This window comes from Thermobia domestica, chromosome 12 (genome assembly GCF_964235325.1).
Source record: "Thermobia domestica chromosome 12, izTheDome1.hap1.1, whole genome shotgun sequence".
NCBI classification, from domain to species: Eukaryota; Metazoa; Arthropoda; class Insecta; order Zygentoma; family Lepismatidae; genus Thermobia; species Thermobia domestica.
The window spans coordinates 147,528,352-147,544,383 of record NC_137465.1 but is presented as its reverse complement, the minus strand read 5'-3'; the positions used below and the strand labels follow the sequence as shown (position 1 = coordinate 147,544,383).

Genomic DNA, 16,032 nt, shown 5'->3' with positions numbered 1-16,032 from the left:
GATGGATTTGAAGTATTATCAGGCATGACTCAAGATTAATGCAAAACCAGTGTGTTAGATTAATACAAACTTTATATATATACTGACAAGTGAGTAGGAGAACACGGGAGAATTTCATTTCTCCGTTCATCATGCAATTCATCTTTGCAGAGTAAGCCAATCGGTCACACTTTCAGTGGGAGATCCGGGTTCGATTTCCGGAGGGAGCTCATGTGGTTTGCATTCCGCATAAAGCTGTTGGTGCACTTCTCCTATATAGCCTTGGTGCTGAAAAGAAATGCTAAACTCCAGACGAATTAAGCAAAAAGAACGTCCTAACGTCAGTCAGACGCAGGTTTTGGCACCCGGTATGTATTCCTCGGCTTTTTAAAAAATATATGTGTGCTCCGCGCCATTCCGTTTATTACGATTACCTTTATTCAATTTCATTTGCTACATTTTATCTATGATGTCATTGAGAAGTTGCCATTGGTATAAAATTTTACTGAATTGGTATGCATTCTACGTAGCTATGTTACATGCTATTTTGTGCATTTCTTTAACTCGCATTTTGATGAAAAGATTAAAATGAATTTAAAATAAGGCACCTCTTAAATATATCTATTAAATCCATACTCTCTTACACCAGTGGTGGGGTACTTGGTTCGACCCCAGCTTCCGTTAAATGAGCTTCGTGATATGTCTCGGGGTTCTCTACTTTCCTCTCACTTTCGTCATTCCACTTTAATGATACACCTCATCATCACCTTAACCTCGATGCAAATCGAAGGACATTAAACTATAAAAATGTTCGTTTTTAATGTATATTTTTGTTTATTCTCTAATTTTATGCCTAGTACAGAATATTCTAAATAATTGTTGATAAAATTATAGTTTCTATTCTTGTGCTTAGTGTTGTTGTTGCTAAGAGCAGGAAAATTCGGTGGTGCGACTTAGGTATTATCGAAAAGACGTATATAGAAATTGCTCGTAAATAAATATGGAGAATTGGTTTCGAAGTTCTTACATTGCGAAGTACAAAGCACATTTTCCTTACACAGACGATATTATCGATGCTATCAGTTGCGATAGGAGGTGTACCGAATACCAAAGCAAGGACAGTAATGATAATACTACAGTGAAACCTCTCTAAAACGGACAGCCGTGGGGAATCAATAATTGTCCGCTATAGAGAGGTGTCCGCCTTAGAGAGGTTTTGATATTTTCTTACGTAAATTAGTAAAGAAGGTAATATGCAATTAGTAACAATATTTTTGGGTGAATCATGTATTCACGAATATTACCAAAATGTTACTGTACCTGTGTTGTCCTCTGCTGTCCAATACTCTATTTTCGAGGCACAAGATGAAAATAAGATGTTATTGTTCTCTGCACTTTACACTTACGTTTCAGCATGTCGCTTTAATTGGTAGGTTAATTGCAGTCCAGTAGTGTCTTGTGACAATATGCGTACCCGCGGGCAAAAACTACCGAACTTGTCTTCTGCTTGGTTAGAGACTCCAGCAGGACAGTAGAATAACGTGGTATTCCAAACGGCGGGTACTGTCAATCACTTTTGTGTCTAAAACAGCTTGGGTGGGAGTGGAATGCAAGCGAAAGACATGAGAGTGTTGTTAAATAGAGACTCTTCATCTGGATTGCTGAGTAGACAGTTGAGGAAACAAAATGTCACAATACGTTCTTGGTAACACATGTATGTATTACTAAAAATGTATTTTTACAATATTTTTCAACTTATTTATAGAGAAAGTGTCCGCAATACGGAGGTAAATAACACCTAAAAAGGACAGAAAAGACTGTCCGTGTCCGTACTAGAGAGTGTCCGCTTTAGAGAGGTTTGCCAATATGTTTTATCCTATTACAGTGTTTGGAGATTACAAAATATGTCCGTTATGGGAGGTGTCCGCTTTATAGAGGTGTCCGTAAGTAGAGGTTTCACTGTATATGGAGCTTCAAGTTCGACGAAGAAGGTCACAAAATATTTCATATTCACTCTGCGAGCGTATGCCGTATTCTGGATTTCTCTACAAGAAATTTCTGTGACTGGAATACTTCCGTATGTTAGTATTCGATCTGACTTGAGATCTTTTGTTGAAATACATCGACTGGATGTCAGTGACGACTGTTTCGCTTTACACTGCAATGAATCTTCGAGCTCGTTAATTACAGATGAAGCAAGTGATGATGTTGAAGAAATTGATGAATTACCTTCGAACAGCATCTTCTTGTACTTTCTGCACACTTCTAACTCTCTTACCACCCTTGACTCAGATGATAGCAGAACTGAAACAACTGAAGGTAGCTTTCTAGATGATATTCCAGAATCAGAACTGGACGGAATAATCTTCGATAGAAATTCAGACACGTCAGAAAATAAGAAACCATGGTGGAGCTATATTTTCTGTTCCTTCAATGACTGTTTCTAATCAAATATTAGTGTGCTTTTACGATGAAGCCTCTATTTCATCTACAGAGGTCAGTTAACAGGGAAGACTTCAGCAACTGACATCTGCAGTTGACACACTAAACTTTGAAGTCCCTGAATCGAAAATACCTATATATGCCACTATCTACTCATTTAGTAAACAAGAAAAGAAAAAAAATTTAATTGTAGACGCAGTGCCTTGGTTCATATTAATGATAATGTTGTGATAGAGAAATAACGAATCTAAGTTTTCATACTTCGAATTACATTAAATACTACGAAAGTGTCCTAATATATTGTAAAGAAGCGAAGCATTGTTGCTTCTATTGTTTGTATTTGAAATGTAACTTGTGTGTAATGTAGTTTGAAATGTAAACAATTTGTTTAAAATAATTATAAACACATGTGACGATTCATCCGCAATGAGGAAAGCGATTTTGGTTTGGAAAAAATATTTGCTTTGCTAAGTTGAGTGACGATAAGAAGATCATTGTGGAGAAACCAATGGAATTAAAGGCCGCTGATGCACGGAATGAATGTTTTCAATTTATAATATACATTTAATCTTTAACTAGGCATGTTTGGACTTCATTGGAAAGAGAAAAAGGAAATACAAATTAATTACTGCCGTTTTCCCAGGATATCTTTAAACGATAGTCCTCGAAAAACTTGTAACTACTCGCTTTCGAATAGAAATAATAATAAATAACCATCTATTGTTCAACCTGAATTGTTATTTATATTATTATTTTGAAACCGTGAAGATAAAATGCATATAACTTAAAGTATATAACAGCAGCTCTCAAACTTATTATTACTTTTCTTATACAGACTTTCATGTCCTATAATCGCTTTGAAAATATCCTCTCGTCGTACCTTCGCATTGAAATTTCCTAATAGAATTTTCATATGGTATCGCGGAAGATGGTCAAAAACCCGTTCTACATCTTCGTTAAAAAAAAAAAAAATGTCTTTTATATTGTCATTCTTATCTTCTATTGGGGCATGTATATTTAAAATAATAATAGGGTCTATCACATCATCGACCCTTAAGAGTAATAAAAGAAAGTCTAGCTTTAACAAGTTCAATCCATTTAATTGCTTATATTACTTGTTTGTGAACAAAAAAACCCTGTTCCTAGTAGGTGATTTTTGTTTCCTTCCCCGTAAAAGAAAATGTAAAATTTCCGGACTGCACTGCTCCCTTTCGTTCTTATCTAACTTCCTGAGTCTCCACTAGGTTCATCTATATTTTTCTAACTCATTCGTTACGGATTTTAACGCGCCTGCCTATAAAGACCTTTTGTATTCCATGTTCCAAATCTCATGTCCATTTTACTTTGCTAAGGTAGTGCCAAGTTATCAGTCCTGGTCCGAGGCTTCTGTGAATGTTTCTGAACAAGTACTTTTCTTACAGGGCGAAGTTGTTAGCCTCACGCCGAACCCCCAAGCTGGAGGACAACCCTTGTAGTCTCGTACGACTGCGTACTCAATATATTCACAGCTAACCTCCATATCTAGAGGCCTTCTCGATCTGCAACCTGAGGATGCATTATGGTGTGGTGATAGAAACCTACATTACACAAAAATGAAATAAATAGAATCGATTTATTTTAGGCAAAATATTATTCTAAATTCGAGCTCACTAAACAAAAATAATATTATATGTAAAGGAACATAAACAATCACTCTTGAAAGTACTTATACAAGATTATAATGCACAGTTCAGTGTTACTTGAAGGTCTAAACTGCACATAACTTTTATCAAAAGAAACCATACCGTACACTTTACAAATTGTAAATGGTAACGGGTACCTCGTATACATTGTATAGCTTCGTCGTATTCCTATGTATGTAACTATGTGTCTTACAACTTTTGTGAATGTTGTCTGTCCCACGGTAACTATTCTCATGATAGTTACTGTATCACTTGCCTCTTTATTCAAACTTTTATGTATTCAATACATAGTGTTAGAGTGGACTTCTGGTTGTTTTTATCGCTAAAAATTCCAATGAATTGAATTAAATTGTTATTTTTAAGGATTTTTTTATAGTTTTGAAGAAGATTAATTTTATTTCGTGTCTTAATTTGTGGTTTATAAAAGAATGTGCAATTTATTTATTTTGATGGGGATGTCATTTTATATTAAAACTTTTGGTAAGAGGTAATATTGTTATATCAGTTTCTGTTAAGGTTTATTAAAAGTATATTAATAAATTTGTATCTACGTTAGAAAGTGACAAATTATCAATCTACTTGTTTACTACTGCTAATTATAAAAATCCATTTGAAGGGTATGAGAGATATTATCTAACTGAGATAATATGGGACGTGCCGCTTTGCACTCTAAAACTCTCAACAAGTATCTAATCTTATACATTCAAGTGGAAGTTATCATGGAAAAAGTCTCAAGATTGAGTGGAAAACTCCAAATGAGAGTACATTTTAAAACTATCATCATTAGACTTCCTTCAAGTGCAAGATAATCTGTAATGAAGTACAAGTCACAAAAGTTACGAAAGTAAGAAAATAAAGTGTTGATTCATCTAGAAGTTTAAGGTTTTGAAATTAAAAAAAAAAAAACTTTGAAACTAGCTATTAAAAGTTCTAATTATTTGTATTTTTTAAGTTTCCCACGAACTACTCCAAATTTCATACCATATTTATGCAAGCATTTAAGGACTTCGTTATACAGAAAGCGATAGTGCTGATAGCAACATCAACTTCCCTCAGCCAAGCAAACGATAGTGTTAGTAGCGACATTAATTTTCCTCAGCCAAGCAAGCGATAGTGCTAGTAGTGACATTAATTTCCCTCAACCAAGTAAGCGATAGTGCTAGTAGCGACATTAATTTTCCTCAGCCAAGCAAGCGATAATGCTGGTAGCAACATTAATTTCCTTCAGCCAGGCAAGCAATAGCGCATGTAGTGACATCTAGTACCTTCATTGTTTATTACAGTATTAGGGTTATCGTGACATATAAACTGAAATGTTCGTCGTTTATTTATTCTCAGAACATAATATTCTCAGAACAAATAACAGTTTACTAGAACTTGGCTTGCTTTCTAACCTGATAAAAATAATTACTCCAAATTAGTTGGTTCAAGTTGAGAGTCCCTTTTCAGCAACGAGGCTATACGAGACTTGAACCTGCAGTATGAGGTGGAATTCGAACTACTGTAATGCATTCAAATTTCAAGGCTCTTCCAGCAAGAATCGAACCCAGTACCCTCTGTACCAGCTGGCAGTGCATAATTTTGTTTAATGTTGTTGTACGCGAAATTACTATTTGCCATGAACTAACGTTTCATCAGATTGACTTATTACTAGAGCATTAATATGCTAGGAATAATGCAGCAGAAAAGTATACGTACTTGTATAATGGTCTGGAGTGCCATTACGCTTAATACATTACAAAATGTTCAGGTAGTTCCTTTTGTAAAGTAGGTTTCCACTTTGTTTAAAGATTGTATACATACAACTTTATATTTTTCTCAGATTAAAAAATACGAAGAAGTTTTTATAAGTTTCTACTGTAATAAAAGGAAAAATGAAATCAGAACAGACTTTGTTTAGTTATCATACGAATTAATAAAAGAAAAAATAGCTATAACGAGAATACCGGTTTTGGAAAACTATTAAGGTTTTAGTGAGAACAAAAAAGGAAGTAAAAGAGAAAATAGATAGGAAGATGTGTTCGAAATGGATGTTACATTTCACCAACAATACTTTAATATCTATATAGAAGAGATAGGAAGAAGTATTTGACTAAGGAAAATTGTATTTCAGTAGGATATAGAAGAGTAAATTGTTTTGCAAATGGTATGGCTCCTTGCGGCTAAATATTATGTTAAAATACGAGTACTTGACTAAAAGTAATGAAGAATAAAAGAAAGAAAACAGTAGTACCTGAAACCAGGCACGTAGCCAGGATTTCGTAATAGGGGGGGGGGTATTGCGTGACGAAATATTGCGGTTATCACGCCAGGGGCGCGATCATTCTTAACTATTTTACTGTAAACATATATTGGTTCGTTTAGTCGGGATTTCGTAATGCTGGGGGGGAAACATAAAATACCCTGGTTACACACCAGGGGCTCGATCAATCTAAACTATTTTAGTGGCAACACGTAGGCCTATATTGGTTTGTTAGGACAATAAAATGAAGATATGCTAGTAAGTATTTCGATAACGGACTATCTCTCGAGTAAAAGAATAAAGAATCTCGAGAAAAAGAATATAAAAAAAAGTATTGAAAAAAAGTTTCTCGATCATCATTTGTTGTCCATAGGATTAGCATGCAGCTAGATGGAATTTGGAATGCTCCGTTACAATAATATTCATTTTCAACTTGATTCTTCCCCCCCCCCCCACACACACAGTTTCCTCTACACAAAGCTCCTCATAAGAAAGAGTAACCATACGTTTGCTGTAGCTTTATATTTTTAACGCTGATTCTTCTTTCTCTCGTTTCTTATTGTTTCATCCTTCCTTAATCTTTTACATTTCTGGTTCCGAAGGAAGGGGGTTCGGACCCCCCGGACCCACCCCTTGGCTACGTGCCTGCCTGAAACAATCATGAAAATAAAATCAGAACAAGCTAATTGTTTTTGTCATCTAGGTAGCATTTTAGTAAGATGTTAAACGGAATGGGAAATAGAAATAAGGCTAGGAAAAGCTCAAGAAGTCTTTAAAAAATAATATTATACGATTTTGAAGGCCACTGACTAAATAAAGAATTATTAGAAAGATTAAGCAAATCTTCGAGCAGAGGGTTACTCTATACGTACTACTATAGGTACTACGAAAAAGTGCGTAGAAATTATTATACACTTTCGAAATATGGTTGTGGAGAAGAATGGAGAAATTTAGCTGGGAAACTCATGAAGATGTTATGAATAATAAAGAAGAACACTAAAGGAGATAATTTTAAATGTGAAAGAAATTGGTTAGAACATTATCTAAAAAAAAAAAAATATGTTCTGAAATGCCCAAAAAGGTTATCAAGGTGATTGTTCTTTAATTTAGCATAAATCGCATTACCAGTGTGGAGCCCAAATGTCTGGTGTGGTCGAAAAAATTCCACCAATTTACATTTCCAACAGCTTTCCTTTGCTTCCATTTTTTTCGTACCTTTCTTCATAACGGAGTTAGCCAATGGCCCAGGAATTTTGATACACCCAGTATATATTTTGAACACAAAATGTTTATATGCATCTGTATTGTACTTTCGCTCATACAATTTTATAATAAATGACAGTTTTTTTTAATGGGTCCATCCCTAAAATCAAAGAAACTCAATGAGGAATACACAGGCTTAACATGGTTTCCTTCTCAGGGAAGCTCCTATTATTAATATTCAGCATTACACTTAAGGATCTTCACTATAGCGAAATTAAACTACCACTAATTTTAGAGTTTTTCTGTAATATCTTCAAAACAAATAAAACTATTCGAAAAGCAGAAACGTAGTGAACTAGACAATATGATTTTGCATGTGATACCTTTATCACAATTCATTTATCTACTTTTGGTATATCACTATTTACAAAACCCGCAAAAAATGCTAAATCTATCTACAGTTCTAAATCGAAAGCAGGTAGATGAGTTGTGTTAACGGTATCTCATGTAAAATCGTATTGTCTAGTTCACTACGTTTCTGCTTTCCCAATATTTTTATTTGTGTCGAAGATATTACAGAAAAACTCTAAAATTAGCGGTAGTTTAATTTCGCTGTAGTGAAGACCCTTAAATCATTATAACATTATTAAAAGCAGTGGAGTATCTACGATTTTGTTTCGGGAGGGGGCGGGGGGGCTTGGATAACTTTGTTCCTGGAAATGTGAAAATTTTGCAAGATATTTCATTTACTTTAATATAGTAAATAAAATTTCGGGGTGGGGCTTAAGCCCGGAATCCTCCCTTAAATACGCCATTGATTAAAAGTGTTACTCTGTATACTCAGAAGAAGCTACGGTTTTGTAGCTTCCATAGGCGCTACGACCGTGGCAGAACCAATTTTCATTCTTCATATACTCTTGTGTGCTACTGTAAGATGTTCCACATTGATGATAAGGTATACAAAGGTAATTATCGTGTTAAGTTCGTGCAATGCAATGTCATGTTTAAAAGCATACGTAATTAAGCATTTGAAGATGGAAGTTTTTCCTTTACGCAATTACGAAGATTTAAATAAACACGAGTAAAGAAAAATTAGACTCTTAGATAAGTTTTATGAAATTATAGATAACACCTTATCAATATTATGGAATACAAAAATTCTACTCATCTATCTCATAAACTATAATAACGATAATATATATATATATATATATATATATATATATATATATATATATATATATATATAGTACATAAATTCATTATGCATAGGTAATTAAGGAAATCACATAAATTATTTTCTTTAGACATACTAAAATTAAAACAAAATTATGGTACTTGTCATGGAGGAACAAAAATATTTTTCACAATTTGTGCTTATGTCTGGGAAAAACTGCTCATGGCATCCTTTCGATTGAAGACATCAAGTTTAGGAAAAAGCTTGAAGTATTTTATATAAACAGTTTCTAATTATAAGACATCAGTCTGGTCAAATTTCGGAGCACATCCTATAGTCAAACGCCAAGGAAAACAACTTCATTTTTTTGATGAGACCCTTCTTTCTTTTATGTGTTGCCATACAAGGAAACTCAATGTGTGTGGTCAAACATATGTTCTATAAGTCAGCAGATACATAAGGAACACAATGTTGTCGACAATGAGAAAGAAAATATTTATCCCTACTGAATTTTGAACTCGCCTACACAGAAAGTGCTTACAGTTAGATCATTGATTTTTTTTTAAGACTTCCAAACTATACTATGATACATAAGTACGAGAACGCTTATATAACGGCCATGTCCGTCCGCTTGTCGACAAGTATTGTAGTAAAAACAGCAAGACATAGCGAGAAGCATTTTCTTGGATTCAATTCAGTGTCACGAGGATAGATTCCGTTATTTCTCTTAACCCTCTATTCAAGCCAGAAGTGGTAGAAATAAACTATTTCCAAAGTCAATGTTGATCATCATAGAGCAAAAACGGTAAGAGACGGCGAAATATGTGTTTCTGATATGGAGTCAGCGTCTCAAGAATAAAAAATTGAAATTAAATCTTTCAGTTTTACGTCCGATGGTTATGCCTGTGGGATAATACGGAATAACTCCAGAAAACACACGCACACGGTGTTTGCCCACGACAAAATTCACTTGGCGCGAGGTGGGATCGCAACCAGGGACCCTACGCACCAGAGGTGAATGCTTTATCACTGAGCCACCGCGACCCCCGGGTCAAGAATAAGTTTTATCTCCAGTCATATTCCTCTGTACTGAAAGTGACATAAATTTTACGATTTCCGGTTTCAATGCTGATCATCATAGAGCAAGAACGTTTATAGATAGTGAGAAGTTACTTCCCGTTATAGGTTTCAGTATCTAAAGAGTAGGTTTTATCTTCTCCCCTAACTGTCTATTCAAATCGCAATGGTAGAAATGAACAATTTCCGGTTTTAACTTTAATCGTCACAGAACAAGAATGGTATTTGATAGCGAGAAACGAGTTGTTCTTCGTGTCAATGTCCCAAGAATGGGTTTAATCTCCAACTTTATACTAAAACCAGAAGATTTAAAAACGCTCTATCTTTTTTTGGTTTCAATATTCATCTTCATAGATCAAAAGCGATAAAAGATAGTAAGACGCGGCTATTTGATTCAGTGTCCCATGAACAGGTAGGCCTATTTTCTTCATCCCTTTTCCTCTGCTTGTACCAGAAGTGGTAGAAATTGACGATTTCTGGTTTGGACGCTGATCGTCATAAAGGAAAAACGGAAATAAATGGCGAGAAGCTGTTCTTCATCATCATCATCATCATTATTATTATTATTATTATTATTATTATTATTATTATTATTATTATTATTATTATTATTATTATTATTATTATTATTATTATTATTTGTATTTTGTCCCACAAAAATAAACACTATCTCCGTTCTCATTTTTATGTAAGAACCGGAAATCGTAAAGAACTATTCGGTTCCGGTTTTAATTCTGACCGCCTTAGAGAAGGAACAGAAACAGAAAGCGAAAAATTTGTTTATGTTTATTCATCGTCATAGAAACAGGTTTCATAACTGATTCTATCCCTCTATGGCAAACTAATTGATAGATCTACCATTTCCAGTTTTAGTATTGAACCCCCACACTTTGAAAGCATATCATTCCACAATGTGAAACGAAACATTGCTTCTTTAACTTATGAGTTCGTCATATCATACATTTTTATAGTAATGAGAATTGTACTTTCACATACTATAAAAATCACTGTATGTGCATTCCCTCTTCATCACAGAAACTAAACAGAACGTAAGAAACTAAAATTCATTATTAAAATTTAATGTTCACTACATAATATAATTTCATAATTTCATGTAGAGGTTTCATCTACATTTTATTGACATTAACATAAAACTTCAGAATGTTTATTCAATTTCAATTAATGAAAAAATAAACAAATATCATTTAAAAAGATAGTATACCGCGATAAAATATTTTCAAAATACTATCAGAGAAACTTATCGGTATCGATCTTGCTTAATACAGTAATATTTTGAGGGTACAAAGGAAAGCAATGATGGAAACCACCCACAAAACGTAATAATTAGACTATAATTTTATTCAATTGCTTTCAATGGTAAATTAAATATAGCAAACCGCGAAAGAGAATAATCTATTGGGTAACAAGGTATTGAAGGTTTCAGAAACGTTAGCGCCACTGAGAAATGCTGTAGTTCAAAGTTTGACTTTGTTCATCTTTATCTTGTTTTCTCTTATAAGGGAATTTCATTCCCTATAAAATTGGGATGGCTTTAGAAAGTTACATCTTCTCCCGAGCCAGCGATGTGTAGCATCAGGACATTTGTTTAAATATTACTAGTTATTCCTTCAAGCCTATAGATCTTCTGCAAATTTACTGACACTAGTGACATCTCTTGGCTTCAGGTAGGAGGGAGCGCAACTAGCGAGAACTATTCGCCTGACTGTGAACTGTTAGGAGCGTGACCGACCGACTGAGGTAACTTACTCTTGTAAAAAGGAATTGGTAAAACGTCCTATACGTACAGTTCTTTATATTTGTTTAATTCCTGCATATGAAAAGTATACACAACTGTCAAACACAAATATCTCTAGAACATTGGGTTTTACAATAAACGACATAAGAAAAGTCTATATTACCTACTTATTAACATATTTACCTCAAAATTTCAGTAAAAAATGTACGATGGTAATTAATACTCAAGACCTCGGAATTATTACATCAGATCGAAGAAGAAATATATATATATATATATATATATATATATATATATATATATATATATATATATATACTAAATTAAATACGACCCTGTATTACATCAGATTATTCATTTCTTTTACAGTACACAAAAGGTAGCAATGCTCTTGCTGATAAACACTGGTGAACTTCCTATTAAGTGCCTGTTCGAATAAACCGTTATTATCGCTTTGGGGAATTCAATTTTTAATTTTATTATATATTGATAAGATTTAAAAAATAATTATTTGGAGAATTAATTTACAATTTTGTCTAATTCTTTAGCTATATAATCAAGGGGAAGAGTAAGACATGTCTCACCTAAAACCTAGGATTTTATTTCGGAAGATGATATTTTTCCGAACATATTGTTTTCTTAAAGTACGGTGGTAAAATAAATTGCGAGTTTAATTGACTAAGACACTAACGAATCTACTTTACGTAAGTGCTTGTTTCATTTTCGGAAAGAATGGTATCGAATAAAATAATAATACCAACGGCATCCCTCAAGCTCTCACTATTACTAAGAAAATACGACCAGACTTTAAATATAAAATTTAGAATATTGAGGGAATTAATGAAGCAATCATCCGTATATTCTATCCAATTAGTCACTTCTATGATAAAAATAGTACACACACAATACCACTATGTATGAAATATTCGATCCAATTGGCATGGGAGCTATGAAGTAAAAAAGTACATAGTCCAATTCTGTTTTTTAAAAATCAAAAAGTACTTGTTCATATGCTAATTCCGTATCTCATTAGAACTATGTATGACATTGTTATGTATGTATGACATAGAGTTTACATTAAAAAAAAATGTGTTCTGCCGATCATAATCCACTCTTCACTCCCATTTTGCACATATCACATTTTCATTTCTGAATATACAGAAACATATATATAAAGTTTAACATAGAAATAGAATTAAGTGTCTCGAAATGGTTTAATATTGCTGGGACTCAATATACCGTCCTTGAGTTGTTATAATTATGTAAAGAACCACCTAAAACACTGGAATGATCTTCCTGTGACCTCCTAAAATAATTTAATTCTCCTTATGTGTTACTTTTATAAACAATCCTTTAGATGAGATATGCGCGAATTTTTTAGCAGAAAGATTTAAATACCTAAGAACCTATTTATTGTGAATATATTATTAAGAATATCTCAAGAGTTTGCCACGTTCATGAATACCGATGTTAAAAAAAAAAAAGATTGAAAATCTGTGCATAATGAAGTCAATACATCATTTATTGAACTAATATACAGGAACGGATAACTTTATATAATATTTATCTTTAAGATTAGTATGTACTACAATTAATAAAAGTTGAATAATATCAGTCATTATCCTACTAACATTCGATAATGAAGAGGAATAGCTTTTTTTTTTTAAACTTTTGTTGAAAACAAACTTAGCAATACTTTAAACTGTTGATACAATGTGGTAGCACATTTATCTCACTAAAACCTTTGAAACTCATTAAAACTGTTACGTTATTCATTCATTGTCTTCTACATAGATACAAAAGTGTTGAAGAACAAATAAATAACTGTTCATCTACATTTCCGCGAAATCCCTTGGCTATTGATTTAGGATTAAAGGCTAATTTTATAAAATTTTGTTTTATGTTACTATGTCAGAAATTTATGTGAAACATGCCACTGTCCAGGACGATCAGGCTTTTGTACAAAACATACCTTGGCAAAAGAAAACCTTAAATATTATACCATATACCGTATATGGCAGTCCATTTATTGACTTCAATGTCACAAAACATTTAGATTGTAAGATATATGAATTATTTAAATTTCATCCTTCTGTAATTTTGCTTTCTGGTGAGAGTTGAAAACATAGTTAAGTAACATTTTATTTATCATGTTACTAAAATTAAACAAAAATTACGAAACGCAAAACAATAAGTTTTCCATTTGGGATGCAAGTTACATTTGTTTTACATTTCTTGAACAAAAGCGTCACAAAGAAGGTTTGGCCTAGGACATAAGGTTATAGGGTCAACAGTTCCGAACAAAGTGGATGATCTGTCACTCCAATTGAGGATTTCAATATCAGTGGGACATTTAGTGTGACATCTCTTTCTGAATTCTAAAGAATATGATCCAGATTAGAATTTTGTACCTTACTTTTATCTATCGTTTTCTGATTTACGGTATGAATGTTGCTTCTGAAATATTAGACAATTTTAACGTCAAATAATTTTTGGATCTAAATGAGTACAATTTTTTACGTGGAAACACACATAATTTTTTTAACGAACAAAAATGCAATACATGAAAATCAAATGAGGTCGTAGTCATATCTGTGTATTTTAGTATATTCTATGTATAGAAAGATTCCCGCTTCGTGTTTAACATCAGTTTATACATAAATGTGTTTTATGAAAGTTATAACTACTTAAAATTTTAAAGAAAAAATTCACAGTCTCACTCCTAAATAAAGGGTTTCCGTTCTTGTATGTGCTATGCTCTTCAAGTCCTATCTGATGTAGAGAATTTATTCACAAAGTTATTCTTAATTTTTTATCTTTGTATTGTAAGCGGTTATGCGTTTTGTTTATTTTGCTGTGTAAAAATAGGCCTTTCAGTTTCAACTTTAATTACACGATTGATGATAAGCAGGGTTATTTGATAAAAAAAAAACTCACGGGCATGCATGGAATATATATATATATATACAAAGGACATTGCATGTGAAATCAACCAATGAAATGAGAAAATCTTACCTGACGAGAAAATCTTACCTGATTTTTGTAAAAATTGATTTACAGCTTTATTATAGTTGGAGATGAAAAAATCCCAAATATTACCTCTCTCCTCCTGAAAGTGCCCCCATACAGGGTGTTCAAAAATGACAAAAAGGGTATTTTTTCAGTTACAATGATTATTAAAAATTGTCATAAAATGGTTAATATGTGCACTAGAAACGTGAAACAAACACCATTGGAAAGCCTAAAGATTGCTCTACACGTTGCATTATATTGAAAAAACCTGTAAAATAAAAATAACACTTCAAAAATTCAAATTAAGATTTGAATTTTGAATTTCGCATGGAAATTTCCCTGTGAATTTGTTCAAAATTTTCCAGATTATAGTCTCACATTCGTACTAAAACACTACAAAGTTGCATTTTGGGCACTCAATGAGATCTGATTTAAAATTTAACATAAACCAAGCATTGCACTATATTGACCATGTGAATATCTGGGTTCAAATCGATAATCATTTGCCTGTAGCTATTTATCTGCAGCTTCAAAGGAATTTATATTCAATTTCAATTGTTTCTTGATGTATTCATTTGAATTTACACAACTATCCACCTTTCGAATTATTTAGAGATGTATTACGTTTCCGAACAGTACTCAATACAGGTAATTATTCTTGTTGGTTACTATGGATGTTTTTAAATTTATATTTTCTACATTGATACAAGTTCTTTCATTCTTTTGTTTCAGGATTGCTGTCACAGACATGTGTAAGTGCATAATTGAAATAGGAAATAAAATTCATTGACTAATTGTTTGTGTTGAAAGTGTGTGAAGTGATTGTGAACATCGTCACTGCGTTTCATGACACATTTGTGAAAGGGCGGGAAATATATCCCTCCCTTTCATAATAAGTTCTGTAACAGCAATCCTGAAACAAAGGAATGAAAATAACATGTATCAATGTAGCCAACATAAAATTAGAAACATCCTTACTGACTAAAAGAATAATGATCTGTGTTGTGTACTGTTCGGAAATGTAATACATCTCTAAATAACTCGAAAGGTTGATAATTGTGTAAACTCAAATGAATACATCAAGAAACAAATGAAGTTGAATATAAATTCCTTTGATGCTGCAGGTAAATAGCTACAGGCAAATGATTATCGATCTGAACCCAGATATTCACATGGTCAATATCTTGCAATGTTTGGTTTATGTTGAATTTTGAATCGGATCCCATTCAGTGCCCAAAATGTAACTTTGTGGTATTTTAGTACACATATGAGGCTACAATCTGGGCAATTTGGAACAAATTCACAGGGACATTTCTATGTAAAATTCGAAATTTAAATTTGAATTTGAATTTTTGAAGTGTTATTTTTTATCTTACAGGATTTTTTAAAATATAGTACAACTTGTAGAGCAATCTTTAAGCTTTCCAATAGCAATTCACATCTCTAGTGCACATATTAACCA

The 16,032-nt window shown here is 32.9% G+C and overlaps 1 protein-coding gene across 6 annotated transcripts in view; it reads left to right on the top strand.

The window, feature by feature from the left end:
- FipoQ (F-box/LRR-repeat protein FipoQ) overlaps positions 1 to 16,032 on the top strand; it is a 362,646-nt gene that overhangs the window by 237,203 nt on the left and 109,411 nt on the right. The gene's annotated exons all lie outside the window — the stretch shown is intronic.